The sequence below is a fragment of the Trachypithecus francoisi genome, unplaced genomic scaffold, assembly GCF_009764315.1.
Source record: "Trachypithecus francoisi isolate TF-2019V2 unplaced genomic scaffold, Tfra_2.0 Lachesis_group20, whole genome shotgun sequence".
Classification (NCBI taxonomy): Eukaryota; Metazoa; Chordata; class Mammalia; order Primates; family Cercopithecidae; genus Trachypithecus; species Trachypithecus francoisi.
In genome coordinates this window covers 8,737,677-8,751,782 of record NW_022681466.1, presented here as the reverse complement: position 1 = coordinate 8,751,782, position 14,106 = coordinate 8,737,677, and the positions used below count along the sequence as shown (strand labels likewise).

The window sequence follows — 14,106 nt, the reverse complement described above, 5'->3', positions numbered from 1 at the left end:
CGCCTGGTCAGCAGCCATCAACATTGAGGCAGACCCACCACCTGGTCAGCAGCCATCAACATTGAGGCAGACTCTCCACCTGGTCAGCAGCCATCAACATTGAGGCAGACCCTCCACCAACAAAAAGATTACAGCTTGTTGAAGGCTCAGATGATTATTTGCATTTTTTAGCAATAAGACATAATGATCTTATACACTTAATAGACTGTAGTATAGTGTAAACATAATTTTTTTTTTTTGAGATGGAGTCTTGCCCTGTCGCCCAGTCTGGAGTACAACGGTGTGATCTCGGCTCACTGCAACCTCCACCTCCCAGGTTCAAGCAATTCTCCCGCCTCAGCCTCCCGAGTAGTCGGGACTACAGGCATGCGCCACCATGTCCAGCTAATTTTTTATTTTTAATAGGGACGAGGTTTCACCGTATTGGCCAAGCTGGTCTCAAACTCCTAACCTCAAATGATCCGCCCACCTTGGCCTCCCAAAGTGCTGGGATTACAGGCATAAGCCCCCGTGCCTGGCCTAAACATACATTTTATATGTACTGGGAAACCAAACAGTTTGTGTGACTTGCTTTATTGCAATATTTGCTTTATTGCCGCGGTCTGGAAGCAAACCCTAGGTATGCCTGTATTATGAACAACTTTAAATGAGTAAATTCAACAACTTACCTGAAAGGGACAAATCCCTTCAAGTACAACTTACCAAAAGTAAGAAAAGGGGAAGTAAAAAAAAAACCCTGAAAAACTCTTTCTATATATTAAATTGAATTTGTGATTAAAAACAAACAACCACCTTTCGAAGTAGGAAATTCTAGGTCTAGACGGTTTTCTTGGTGGATTCTATCAAACATTTAAGGAAGAAACAACATCAACCTTATGAAAACTCACAGAAAACAAAGAGAAGGGAACACTTCCAAACTAATTTTATGAGGCCAAAATGAGGCTGATAAAGACATTACCAAAATAAACTAACAAACGAAGAAAATACCACACCAATATCCCTCATGAATCAACACGCAAAAAATGCTTAAAAACTGGGCAAATCAAATTTAGCAATATATAAAAAGGATTATATCTCATAAGCAAGTTGGACGTATTCCAGAAATGCAAGGTTGGTTTAATATTCAAAAATCAGGCCTGCACAGTGGTTCACACCTGTAATCTCAGCACTTTGGGAGGCCGAGGTGGGAGGATCACCTAAGCCCAAGAATTACAGACCAGCCCGAGCAACATAATGAGACCCCATCTGTACAAAAAATCTTAAAAATTAAAAATTAGCTTGGTGTGGCAGCATGTGCCTATAGTCCCTGCCACTTAGGAGGCTGAGGTGGGAGGACTGCTTAAGTCCAGGAGTTCAGGCTGCAGTGAGCTATGATGGCACCACATACACAGTCAACATAGGACCTACATGCATATACGTACATACACTAATATAGGACCACATACACAGTCAATGATTTTTAGCAAAAGTATCAGGTAATTCAACAGAGTAAGGTATGTCTTTTTAACAAATGGTGCAAGAACTGGATATGAGTACAGAAAAATGAGAGTTAACCCTGACCTCAAACCAAATACAAAAATTGATTTAAAATGGATCCTAGAACATTCTGAGAGCTATAAAAGGTTAAAAATTTTTTAAATTTAAAAAAATTTAAAAATAAAAGAAATCATGGAATATACAACTGTAAAATTTCCAGAAAATAGGAAAACTTCTTTTGACTTTAGTGTAGGCAAAGATTTCTTGCATAGGTCATAAAAATCATAAATCAAAACTGGAAAAAGTTGATCAATTGGACTTCATGAAAACAAAATACTCTTGCTCATTAAATAACATCATTAAGAAAACCAAAAGGAAAGGGACAATATGATAACAAAACATTTATGATACATATATCTGATAAAGGACTTACATCCAGAATATATAAAAAACATATGAAACAACATAATTCTTTTTTTAAAATAAGCCCCGGGCCGGGCGTGGTGGCTCAAGCCTGTAATCCCAGCACTTTGGGAGGCCGAGACAGGCGGATCACGAGGTCAGGAAATCGAGACCATCCTGGCTAACACGGTGAAACCCCGTCTCTACTAAAAACTACAAAAAACTAGCCGGGCGAGGTGGCGGCGCCTGTAGTCCCAGCTACCTGGGAGGCTGAGGCAGGAGAATGGCGTGAACCCGGGAGGCGGAGCTTGCAGTGAGCTGAGATCCGGCCACTGCACTCCAGCCTGGGCAGCAGAGCGAGACTCTGTCTCAAAAATAAAATAAAATAAAATAAAATAAAATAAAATAAAATAAAATAAAATAAGCCCCACGGGGAAACAATCAAATAAAGAAGCAACAAAGCAGCAACAAAACAAAACCCAGGTCTTACCCCACTGAGAAGCTGCAAGACAAAGACAGCAAAAGCCTGCAGTTGGGGAACAGGTGTTCATTCTTTCAAGCATTATAAAATGAAGCCTTCAGAAATCACTCAATCTTGAAACAACACAATTTTTAAAAAGAGGTAAGATTTGGACAGATAATTTTACAAAGGAAAATATATAAATGACCATTAAGCATCTTGGAAAATTGTGCAACCTCATAAGTCACCAAGGAAATACAAAACAAAAGCTTAAAAAATGAATTTTGGAACAACTAAATAGACACATAAAATGACAACAAAAGGAACCCTGACCCGCTACCTCACACCATGCACAAAAGTTAATTCATAAAAGCTATACAACTCTAAGCCTTCTAGAGGAAAACATAAATATCTTTGCAACTCGGCAGGGTAGGCAAAGGTTTCTTACAAAGAACACAGAGAGATAACCACAGAGAAAGGAGTTTGTTAAATTAGACTTCATAAAAATTAAAGTGACACACCTTTGCTTATTGGAAAACACCATTAAGAAAATGAACAGGCCGGGCATGGTGGCTCATGCCTGTAAAACCAGCTCTTAGGGAGGCAGAGGCAGGAGGACAGCTTGAACCTAGGAGTTTCAGACCTGCTTGGGCAATATAGCGAGACCTCGCTCTTGAAGAAGAAAAGAAAATGAACAGACAAGCCACAGACTGGAATAAAATATTTGCAAAACACGTATCTGACAAAAGATCAGTATCCAGAAGAAAAAGTCAAGCAACTCAATTTTAAAATGAGCAACAGATTTGAAAAGACATTTCACAAAGGAAAAATAGATGAAGAGCCAATCATGAAAATGTGCTTAACCGCATTAGTCATCAGGTCAATGCAAATTAAAGCCATAATGAGATACCACTACACACCCACCAGAATGACTAAGATTTCACAGAGTGACAGCACCAAATGTTGGCCAGGATGTGGAGCAACTGGAACTCGTACCCGTTGCTGGTGGGAGTGTGAAATGAAAGGGCCACTTTGGGAAAAGATTTGGCAGTTTCTTATAAAACTAAACATACACCTACCCTATACCTACCCTAGGTATTTCTACAGAATAAATGAATGCCTATACGCCCAGAAAAACTTGTACAAGAAGAACCACCATAGCAGGTTTACTCATAAGAGCCTCCAGATGGAAACAGCCAGGGGTCTTTCAACAAGAGAATGGCTAAAAACCCACAGAATGTTCACACAGTGGATGTTACTCAGCAATAAAACAGAACAAATCGCTGGCACCTGCAGCAACATAGGTAGCTCGAAGAAACACTCAAACTGGCAAAATTATTTCATGGTGGAAAAAAAGCACAATTATGGTTGCCCCGGGGGGAGATGGGGGCTGTGATGCGCCTGGAGGGGCATGAGGAACTTTCTGGGGTGATAGTGATGTTCTATGTTCTGGTTAGGCTGGGATACACGTGGATGCATTTGTTAAAATTCAAAGAACAGAACATTTCACATCTGTGCATCTCAGGGTATATAAATTTTACTTCAAAGAAAAACAAAAATAATCACAGACAAATGCCGGACTCTAGTTAATGAAATGCAAACTGAGGCGTTGACAGGATGTTGTGTGCTGATTTCTGCAGCTTATTTTAAGTGCATCAAAACCAGCATGGATGCTGCTGGCCAGACGGATTTGCGGTGAAGCAAACAGCAAAATGGTTACTGTGGAATCTAGGTGGTAGATGCATGGGTGTTTACTTTAGAATCTTTCATGATTTCTTTTTTGTGGTTTTGTTTTGTTTTTGAGACAAGGTCTTGTTCTGTCACCCAGGCTGGAGTGCAGTGGCACAATCCCAGCTCACTGCAGCCTCAACCTCCCAGGTTCAAACAATGCTCTCACCTCAACCTTCCGAGTAACTGGGACTACAAGCCTGCACCACCATGCCTGACTAATTTTTTGTATTCTTTATAGAGATGGGATCTCACTATGTTGCCCAGGCTGGTCTTGAACTGTTGGGCTCAAGTGATCCTCCTAGCTCAACCTCCCAAAGTGCTGGGATTACAGCCATGAGCCACCACGCCCAGCCCTCTTTCATCTTTTCTGTCTTTGAAAACTTTTATGGCAAAAAGTTGCAAAAATGTAAAAGATTGAAACATATCAACCAAAAATAGGAAAAATAAAATAAAAGAGATGGCAGGAGACCCCTCCCTTTCCCCCTAAGTGAGCTTCCAACCCTCCCTTTCCCTGCCCAGTTAGGACAGGAACCCCAAGGGCTCGGCCCCCGTGCCTGTGCAGGGAAGGAAGCACCCCCGTGCCTGTGCGGGGGGTGGTCCTCTGCCCTCTGGTGCTTCTCATTCTCTGCACTCGCCACTTCCCTCGCCTGCAGTGAACAGCCACAGTTGGCGGAAACTACACCCAGGCAGTTCAGTGAACTTCCCACAAGTTCAGTGAAACCCCGCAGGAGCTGGACTCTCGAGAACTTGCGGCGCCACCTGCTGGAGGAAAGGCTTTCTGCAACCGGGTTCCTCTCCTTCCTCCCAGCCACGTGCCTCCCTGACCAGGCTGGGCGGGTCCCCTCTCTGCAATCTCGGGGCACCAGTACACGAGAAATGCCCAATGCTTCAGAACCTCCCCCACCCACACCTCAACATCCAGTCCTCAGTGGACACCGCCCCCCCACGACAAACACATCAGAGGCACAGTCCAAGACCACCTACCCCAGGTGGAGCACAAGCCCCCATGCCCATCACCCCAGCCTCCTCCTCTCTCCCTCAGACACAGCGACATCGGCCCAGGACACTGAAGACTCTTGACTTTATAAACATGCTGAAGCCCATTATTCTGAAGCTGTAGTTCTTTTTCTTATTATTTTATTTTTTATTAAGACAAAGCCTTGCTATGTTGCCCAGCCTGGTCTGGAACTCCTGGGTTCAACTGATGCTCCTGTCTCGGCCTCCCGAAGTTCTGGGATTGCAGGCATGAGCCACTGTCCCCAGTCTGAAGCTGTAGTGCTTGAATCTTTGTCAATAGCAACACTCGTCCCCCTGAGAGCAGCAGGGCCGCCGGCGTGGCTGAGAGCCCTGTATCACCGCAGCGAATCTGCTGCCTGGAACTCCAGGGGAGCTCTGATTCCCGGCTGGAGGGACAGGCTGTGTGGGGCTGGGCAGGGCGGACTGCGGGAGACCAAGCCCAGACAGGGCCACCAGCCACGTGAGCACTGGGGCGGCGGGGACAGCGAGGGAGACGGTGCAACCCCGAGGAAAGACGAGACCACAGAACGGAGAGGCCCAGGCCTAGGGGTTCCCTTCTGCTGCTGGACAGGCATGGCTGTGCCTCTCCCCCAGTCCCTGGGACAGTCAAGCCACGTGCTCTCTGAGAGGCAAGCGGGACTCCCGACAGGAGGCTTTAGGCTTTAACCAAAGTGTCTGTTCTGCAGGGTGAGCTGCACAGGCACCCCTACTCCTGACTTCTTTGAATCCCTATTGTCCCCAAGTCCCACCCATCCTCTCCAGGTAAACAGAAACACTGCCCAGGGGAGGACAGAGGAAGAATCCAGGAAAGGCTGCCCGACAGCCTGGCTGAGCCCACGCCATTGCCAAGAGCAGTCCCGAAACTCAGGAGGTGATGGCTCAGGGCCCACATCAACAGGAGGGGGTCAGAGTGGCCTCTGCTGGATGCTGATGGGGAAGCCAGGCAGGTGGGTCCATCCAGAATCAAAGAGATCCTCCCTCTCCAACTTCCTCTCCAAAGAGATCCTGATCCTCCCTCTCCAACTGCAGGACCTGCAGCACCCTCCCCTCTAGCAGGCCTCCCTGCCTGCCACTGGCCATTCTCAGCAGCCACAGGGCACTGAGGTCCCACCACAGTGAGAATAAAATCAAGCCCTCACTGGGGCCTCCAAGGCCTGGCATGACCTGGCCCTGCCTGTCTCACTGGTGTCACCGCTGCCATCTCTGACAACACTCTCCAGCCACTCCCACCTACCCCAGGCTCCGACCTCGGGCCCTTCACACCTGCCGTTCCCTTTGCCAGGTTGCTCTTCCCTTGGATTTTGGCCTGGCCGGGTCCCTCTGGTCATTAAAGCTTCAGCTCAGTGTTACCACTGAGGAAGGGCTTCCATTAATCCCCCCCCACACACAAATACGCACCCCTAGCAATCTGTTCTTAGCATCTTCACAGCCTTCATCCAAAACCATCTATGGATTTGCTCATTTGTGGGCTGCCTGACTCTCGGTTACGACTGTAACAGGTGATTAGCGACTGTGTCTTTGTTGCTCCTCATTACAGGCCAAGCACCTAAGAGAGGGCCTGCACACAGTAGGCCTCAATAAACATTCACTAGATAGGCCAGGTGTGGTGGCTCATGCCTACAATCCCAGCACTTTGGGAGGCCGAGCTGGGTGGATCACTTGAGGTCAGGAGATCGGGACCAGCCTGACCAACATGGTAAAACCCCATCTCTACTAAAAATACAAAAATGAACCAGGCATGGTGGCGGGCGCCTGTCATCCCAGCTATTTGAGAGGCTGAGGCAGGAGAATCGCTTGAACGTGGGAGGTGGAGGTTGCAGTGAGCCGATATCTCACCACTGCATTCCAGCCTGGGCGACAGAGTAAGAAACCGTATCAAAACAACAACAACAACAACAAATATTCACCAGAAGAACTAAAGCAGCCTGCCTGTGTCTAACAGGAACTTAAGAGCACAAGATTAACTCAACCAAAGGACACACACAGCAGGCATTTCACAGCTGACACCTGTTGGTGGAGGGAGATTAGGCAAGTGGGGAGAGGCAGTGCCTGGGCATGGGGACACCCTGGGCATAGGGACGCCCAGGGCACGGGGAAACCCTGGGCATGGGGACGCCCTGGGCATAGGGACGCCCAGGGCACGGGGACGCCCTGGGCATGGGGACGCCTCCTGCCACCCAAAGCCCCGCAGCCCCATCACACCTGCCTGTTCCAGCAAATTGGTCCAAAGAGCATTTTCAAGTTTTCACGGCAAAGTTTCAGAGCCGGTGCCTTTTCGCTGATTTCGAGGGAGTGTTGTTTATTCAGTGCTCAAGTCAGAGTTTCCCCATTTAGAAAAAAAAAAAAAGAGGAGGGTGGCTCCGTGGATGGAGGTATGAGGGCGTCCACAGGCAGAGGGAGGCTCCCGGGCTGAGATCTGTGCCACTCTCTGTCCCAATTTCAAGGCGTAGCCTGGAGCCCAAATCAGTCTCCAAACGTGGGCCGCTGGTTAAGAGGAATCTCCCCTCCCATGCCCAGCCCCCACCGCCCAGAGCATGCCAGCCTTGCCTGCCCTGGCCTTCGGGACCCCCTCAGAGACCCTCAGGCCCCCAGTCAGGGTAGGCTTGAACCAAAGCAGCCCCAGAACCCATGCCAATGCCCTTGCCAGTGGGAGACCCTGGGGAGCGCCATGTGGGATGCATGGGGCCAGGCAGGGGCACACGGCAAACGGCTTCAGAAGCTCTGGCCACTTGGTGTGGACGGGCAGCCCAGAGCAAGAGATGGGCCAGGAAGCTGGAGTGAGCAGGGAGGCCTCAGCCCCTGGTGGAAGCAGGCCGGGTAAAAATAAACTAGCCTGAGGACAGCAGCCAGTAAGACCACCACAGGAGGGGTGGTGGGGCAGGGGGGGTCCCAGTGGCCCAGGAGAGGGGGGCATTGCCAGAGATAAGGTTGGCAGAGGAAGGCCGGTGCTGGTAGGATTAACTTGCTAGAACAGCTATGGTTTATTCTTTTTTTTTTCTTTTACACATGTTCCTGGGACTCATGGAATTTACTGGTTTATTATAAAGGATATTACAAAGGATACAGATGAAGAGAGGTGTAGGGAAAGGTATGGGGGAGGGACGCAGAGCTTCCATGCCCTCCCCAGGCGCTCCACCCACCAGGAGCCTCCACATGCTCCAGAAGCTCCCCGAACCCCCTCCTTCTGAGTGTTTACGGAGGCTTCATTACGAAGGCATGATTGATTCAATCCCTGGCCACTGATGATCAGCTTAACCTTCAGCCCCTCTCGCCGACCTGGAGGTTGGAGGGTGGGGCTGAAAGTCTCAACCTTGTACTTCTACCCAGTCTTCCCTGGGACCCGCCCCCATCCTGAAGCTGGTTAGGGGCTGCCAGCTGGTCTGTCAATCATGAGCATTCAAAAAGACATCACTTTGGAGATTCCAAGGATTTTAGGAGTTGTATGCCGGGAAATGGAGATGAAAACCAAATGTATATTTCACAACATGACAGTCATTCTCTTTCAACCACAGCCTCCCTTCCTGCCCTGCTGCGGGCCTCAGCCCCCCATGCCCCAGGGCCTTTGAACACATTGCCTGTTGCCTGCAGCGATCCCTGCTGCCTGCCTGGTTTGAGCCTGGTTTACTCCTCACCCTTCTGTGCTCAGCCTAAAGGTCTCCCCCCAGGGCAGTCCTCCTGACCTGGTCCTACGAACCCCAGGTCCTGTCCTGCCACTGGTCCCCTTTGTCACTCCTGCCACTTCCCATGTTTCACATTTACTGATGTGGTCTTGCACTGGTGCAGTCCCATGAGGGCAAGGACTGTGTCTGGCTTTGCCCTCCATCAGACCCCAGCACCAAGTCCACAGGGAGCACCCAATGCTGAATGAATGAATGAGTGACCAGCAAGGGAAGTTTGTTGTGTCATGCTGGGGTTCAAAGGCTGCTGGGCGGACCACGTGGGTGAGGTTGGGTAGGGAGGGAAGCAGAGATGACCCCTTGGAAGAAGGGGTAGGAGGCAGGGAGGAGGGTGTGGGGTGCTGTGTAAGGATGGCAAGTGCTTCCAGGAGTGACAAGCCAACCCCTAGAGCACCAGGCAGCAGAAAAAGGCTGACACCCTCAGGCCCCACTTCCACTTAGGGACTGAGGCCAGGCCTCCGGCAGGCCAGCTCCCCGTTGCTAGGAGAGCCCCAGGGGAAACTTCATCAGCTGCTGAGTTGGTCACAGTGGAACCCATGTGGTGGGTAGGAGGGGTCTGAGGCACAGGGCTTTGGGTGGTGGCTTCAGGATGGAGACTCCTGTCCAGATCATGAGGGGCGGCAGCAGGGATGACCACCTCCAAACAGGAAGCAAAGGCACAGATGGCAGAAGCGGAGGCAGAGAATGAGCTGCAGGGGCATCCCCAGAAGGAGAGCCAAGCAAGGGGACAGGCTGGAAACACTCAGCCTCCACGCCCTGAAGCACAGACAGCTGGTCTCACACGCAGGCCGGGCAGCCACACCACCGAGGATGAGGGGCATGTCTGCAGGGCAGGCCTCAGGACGCCCCGGGCTGGCCCTGCCATCAGCCTAGAAAGGCGGCCCAGGCTTTTACGGTAGGGTGCATGTCCAGCCAGGTCCTGGGCAGGAGCTGAGACTCCCCGGCTGGCCTGAGAGGGGATGATACGGCAGGCCCAGCCCGGGACTTCCCCACTCCTCCCTGCTACCCAGCAGAACCAGCTGGGCATGAGAAAAGAAGAGAAGCGAATCAAGAGCCCAGAGCATGAGGCTGGACCAGCCCTTACACCGCATGCAAAAATCAACTCAACATGCATCAAAGACCTGAACTCAAGAGCTAAAACCACAAAACTCTTAGAAGAAAACACAGGGGAAAAGCTTCATGACGTTGCATTTGGCAATGATTTCTTGGTATGGCACCAAAAGCACAGGCAACAGAAGAACAAATAGATAAAGTGGAACGTTATCAAAGTTTAAAACATTTGTATATCAGGCTGGGCGTGGTGACTCATGCCTGTAATTCCAGCACTTTGGGAGGCCGAGACGGGCGGATCACTTGAGGTCAGGAGTTCGAGACCAACCTGGCCAACATGGTGAAACCTTGTCTCTACTAAAAATACAAAAATTAGCTGGGCTTGATGGCAGGCGCCTGTAATCCCAACTACTCAGGAGGCTGAGGCAAGAGAATCGCTGGAACCAAGGAGGCGGAGGTTGCAGTGAGCCGAGATCACACCACTGCACTCCAGCCTGGAGAACAGAGTGAGACTCTATCTCAAAAAAAAAAAAAAAAAAATGCATATCAAAGGGCACTAACAACGTGGCGGGAAGGCAATCCATGGAATGGCAGCAAATCATAGCTCAGATACAGGATGAGTATCTGGATATTCATCTACAGATCTCCTAACACTCAGCAACAACAAAAACAATCATCCAAATCAAACACAGGGAAAGGACTTGAACAGAAATTTCTGCAAGAAGATGTGCAAATGAGCAATAAACGCGAAGAGATGCTTAACATCACTAAGCATTGGGGAAATGCAAATCAAAGCCACAAGGAGAGACCCCCCCCTCACAACCATGAGCTCCAGGCAGGTAGGAAGATGCCTGGTGGGGAGGGGCCGGCTCCGTGCTGCCCCCAGAATTCCCACAGAGGCTGCCTGACCCCTACACCTCACCAGGAGCACAGGAACGAGTGGAAAAGGCCGCCGGCCACCCCAAAGGGCCAGAGGGGGCAGCGAGGGGTCTGGGACATGGAACCATTCTGTGCATCCAGACACATGGGGACAACAGGGGGATGAAAGGTGGCCCCTAAAATTTATATCCACCCAGAGCCTATGAACACGGCCTATTTGGAAAAAGGGTCTTTGCAGACATTATGAAATTAAGGATCTTGAGATGGGACCATCTTGGATTACCCAGTGGGCCCTAAATCCTTATAAGAGACAGACAGAGGGAGATTTGGGGCACAGAAGGAGGCCCCATGACAACAGAGGCAGAGATCGAGTGATATGGCCATGAGCCAAGGAACGCCAAGGGTTGCAGGAGCCGCCAGAAGCTGCCAGAGGCGAGAAGCAGGCTCCCCGTCGGAGCCTCTGGAAGGAACCAGGCCTGCTGATGCCGTGATTTCGGACTTCTGGCCTCCAGAATGGCGAGACAAGAAATGTTTGGTGTTTTGAGACACTCAGTTTGTGGCACTTGGTGATGGCAGCCCCAGGAAACTACTACAGGGACCAGAGTTCCCACAGGGCCGGTCAGGGAGCGGGTGCAGCGTGCGTCAGGCCAGGCCTCTCCCATCGGAGATGGAAAAGCAGAGCTGGAGAGGTTGAGACTGGATAGGCACCCCGTGTCCAGGGGTCAGAGCTGGAGAGGTTGAGACTGGATAGGCACCCCGTGTCCAGGGGTAAGAACTCCCAGGGGACGGCAGAGGCCATCAGGGACAGCAGAGCGAGGGACAGGAGGGAGGGGTGAGGGCTGAGGTAGCACCCTCCGGGGGCCTCAGCTCCCTGCCCACTGCTGACCCAGGAAAGCCCTAAGAGGAGCTGGGCTTTACCCTGTGCCACACTGCATGGGGTGGACCCTGGTGGGGACAGACGTCCAGCAACAGCGTGGCTGAGCCCCCTCCAGGACCCTGGGCCTGCATTCATGACCATGCACAGACGTCCACGCCCTCTTCCTGCAGCTCTCCCTCGTGGCCTGTTCCTAGCCTCCCAGCCCAACGGAGCTCCCCAGTGGAAAGTTCCCTTCTTGGAGACTCTCCCTGCTGAAATACAAGCTCTTGGAACAAGATAAAACTGCTTAATTTGTAAAAGCCACAAAGCCGGTCCAGAACAAAAAAAAGCTCCGACCCTTGGCTGGAAGGAGTGGCCTTCCATGCCTCAGCGGCCAGTCACCGCTGCATGACTCATGCTGGCCCTGCTGACGAACCTTCCCAGGGGAAGGCCACAGGCCCCAGGGAGGGCGGGAGAGTACCCAGGCCCCCGTGACAAACCAGACCAGAGCCAGGCACTGCCGACAGAGGGACAACGGAGGGACAAGAGGGCAGGTCTTGGGGCTCCTAAGCCTTCCCTGGGGCCGGCAGACCACCATGGACTCACCAGGGTAGGACCACCCCCTCCCACAAACCCTTCCTGGGTAGCTACAGGGCAGCCTGAGCTGGACACGCCTCACACACCAGCCCAGTGGGGCATGAGGCACCCACAGCCACATCTAGAAGCCAGCGGGCCGGCGTCTGCAAGGCAGTCCTCTGTCACACGGGCACGGCATCCTCCCCACGCTCCTCCTCAGGCCAGAGCACGCGTGGGGATCAGAGCAGCTCTCACAGTGGCTTGCAGCCTGACAAAGTGGCATAAGCCACACCCTGCGAAGAGGAAGGGCCCCTCGGCGAGGGAAGAAGGGCTCACAAAACTCAGGACACGCGCAGAAGCCCGCGGGGAGGAGGGGGCACTGCCTGGGCCCGGGCTGCTCCCACCCCTCACATTGCAGACTACGGAACTGCGGCCCAGAGCTGCGAAGTGGCTTGCTCAAGGCCACCCAGCAGGGACAGGAAGGAACTCACTTCCCCAGGGACTGTTCGGGAGTTCAGTGACAATTAAAGACCAGTGCTAAAGTTTGCCCGGACGAGAACCTCGGGGAAACAGCTTGGGGATTCTCGTGATCATTCGGAAGGCAGCCAGTTTACAACTGAGTTTTTAAAAATGTACGTTTTCTTACATGAAAACACATCTGAATGGGATTTTGTAGAAAGCATCCTTCATCAAGGCACAGCCCGAGGGGAGGTCCCCGCTTCATCCCTGGCTGTGCTGTCCTTGGCCAAGGGCAGCAGGGATCAGAGTGGTCTCTGGGGCACAGCGCTAACTGCTTTCAAAGAGTGTTTTGTTCAGTTCATGAAAAGCTTGTGTTTGGTGAGCCTGGGAGGGTGCCATCACTTCCAGCTCCCCAGGGAGCACCACCCCCTAAACCCACGCCTCTCTGCCCAGCTCTCAGATCCCCTGCTGCTCACCCATCTGGGCCTTGGCTGGATCATCTATAAAATGAAGGCCGAACCCGAGGCTCCCCAAGGCCCCTGCCAGCCAGGCGGGTGAAGTGACGTCCTCCCGGGGCTGGTGGCCGAGGAGGCAGGGGACCCACTGTGGTCTGGTGGGGTGGTCACTCCGAGGACGGCTCCACTGTGCAAGCCTGATGAAGGCCCCTCTCAGTGCTCCCTGCCCTGTGGCTCCTGCTGGGCCGAGAGCAGGACACTGGGCTCCACAACCACCCATCCCAGCGGGCCTGAACCCCCGAGCTCAAACAGATAAGATGCGGTTTCACTGCCGCCCCAGCCTTCTGCCCATCTCCCCTGGCCTCCTCCTGAGGTCCGCCTGCTGTGCCCAACTGGGTGTGCTCAGTGGCACAACACACACCCGCTCCACCAGTCCCAACATCACATCAAGATGTGGCCCTGGGAACAGCGGTGGAGGGGACCGCACGTCCTATAGAGGAGTCACCGAGATAGGCCTCCCTCTCTCAGGCCTCTCAGGGAGCCCCCAACACACACTTAGGGGCAACCAACAGACCAGGGCCCAAGGCACTTAGGGGTTGACACTCTTAACAACCCCTGCTCCATGGCCCATAGGTCACTTCAGAATACCCAAAGCCTGGAGCGTGGTTCAACCACCCCATATCTCCCAGCCCCGGGCTCAGAGGTCGGCATGGGCAGCAGAAACTGTCATCAGTGCTAATTACCAATGACGGTGCTGGCCACGTGCCATGGCAGCCACAGCACCGCACGTGAGTGAAGAGACCAAGGAGGCTGGGCCTGGGAGGGAGGGCCTGGAAAGCTGGGGTGAACTAAAGGCACGGGAACCCCCTTTCTCTTCATTTGCCGGTTCACACCCTGATGGGTCTGTGCCCGCTGCAAGGGGGCTGCCAGCGTGCATGGACACACGCACACACATGCATACACACATGCACACGTGCACACACGCACACACACGCCGGGCTCCTCTGAGCGCCGGGAGCTTCCCCCTCTATAATCAACTGCCGGGAAGGCACAGAAATGCTATTTTAG

At 52.0% G+C, this 14,106-nt stretch overlaps 1 protein-coding gene across 2 annotated transcripts in view; it reads right to left on the bottom strand.

Annotated features, from left to right (window-relative positions):
* The window catches only part of SEPTIN9 (septin 9), a 215,970-nt gene that overhangs the window by 162,251 nt on the left and 39,613 nt on the right, over positions 1 to 14,106 (bottom strand). The gene's annotated exons all lie outside the window — the stretch shown is intronic.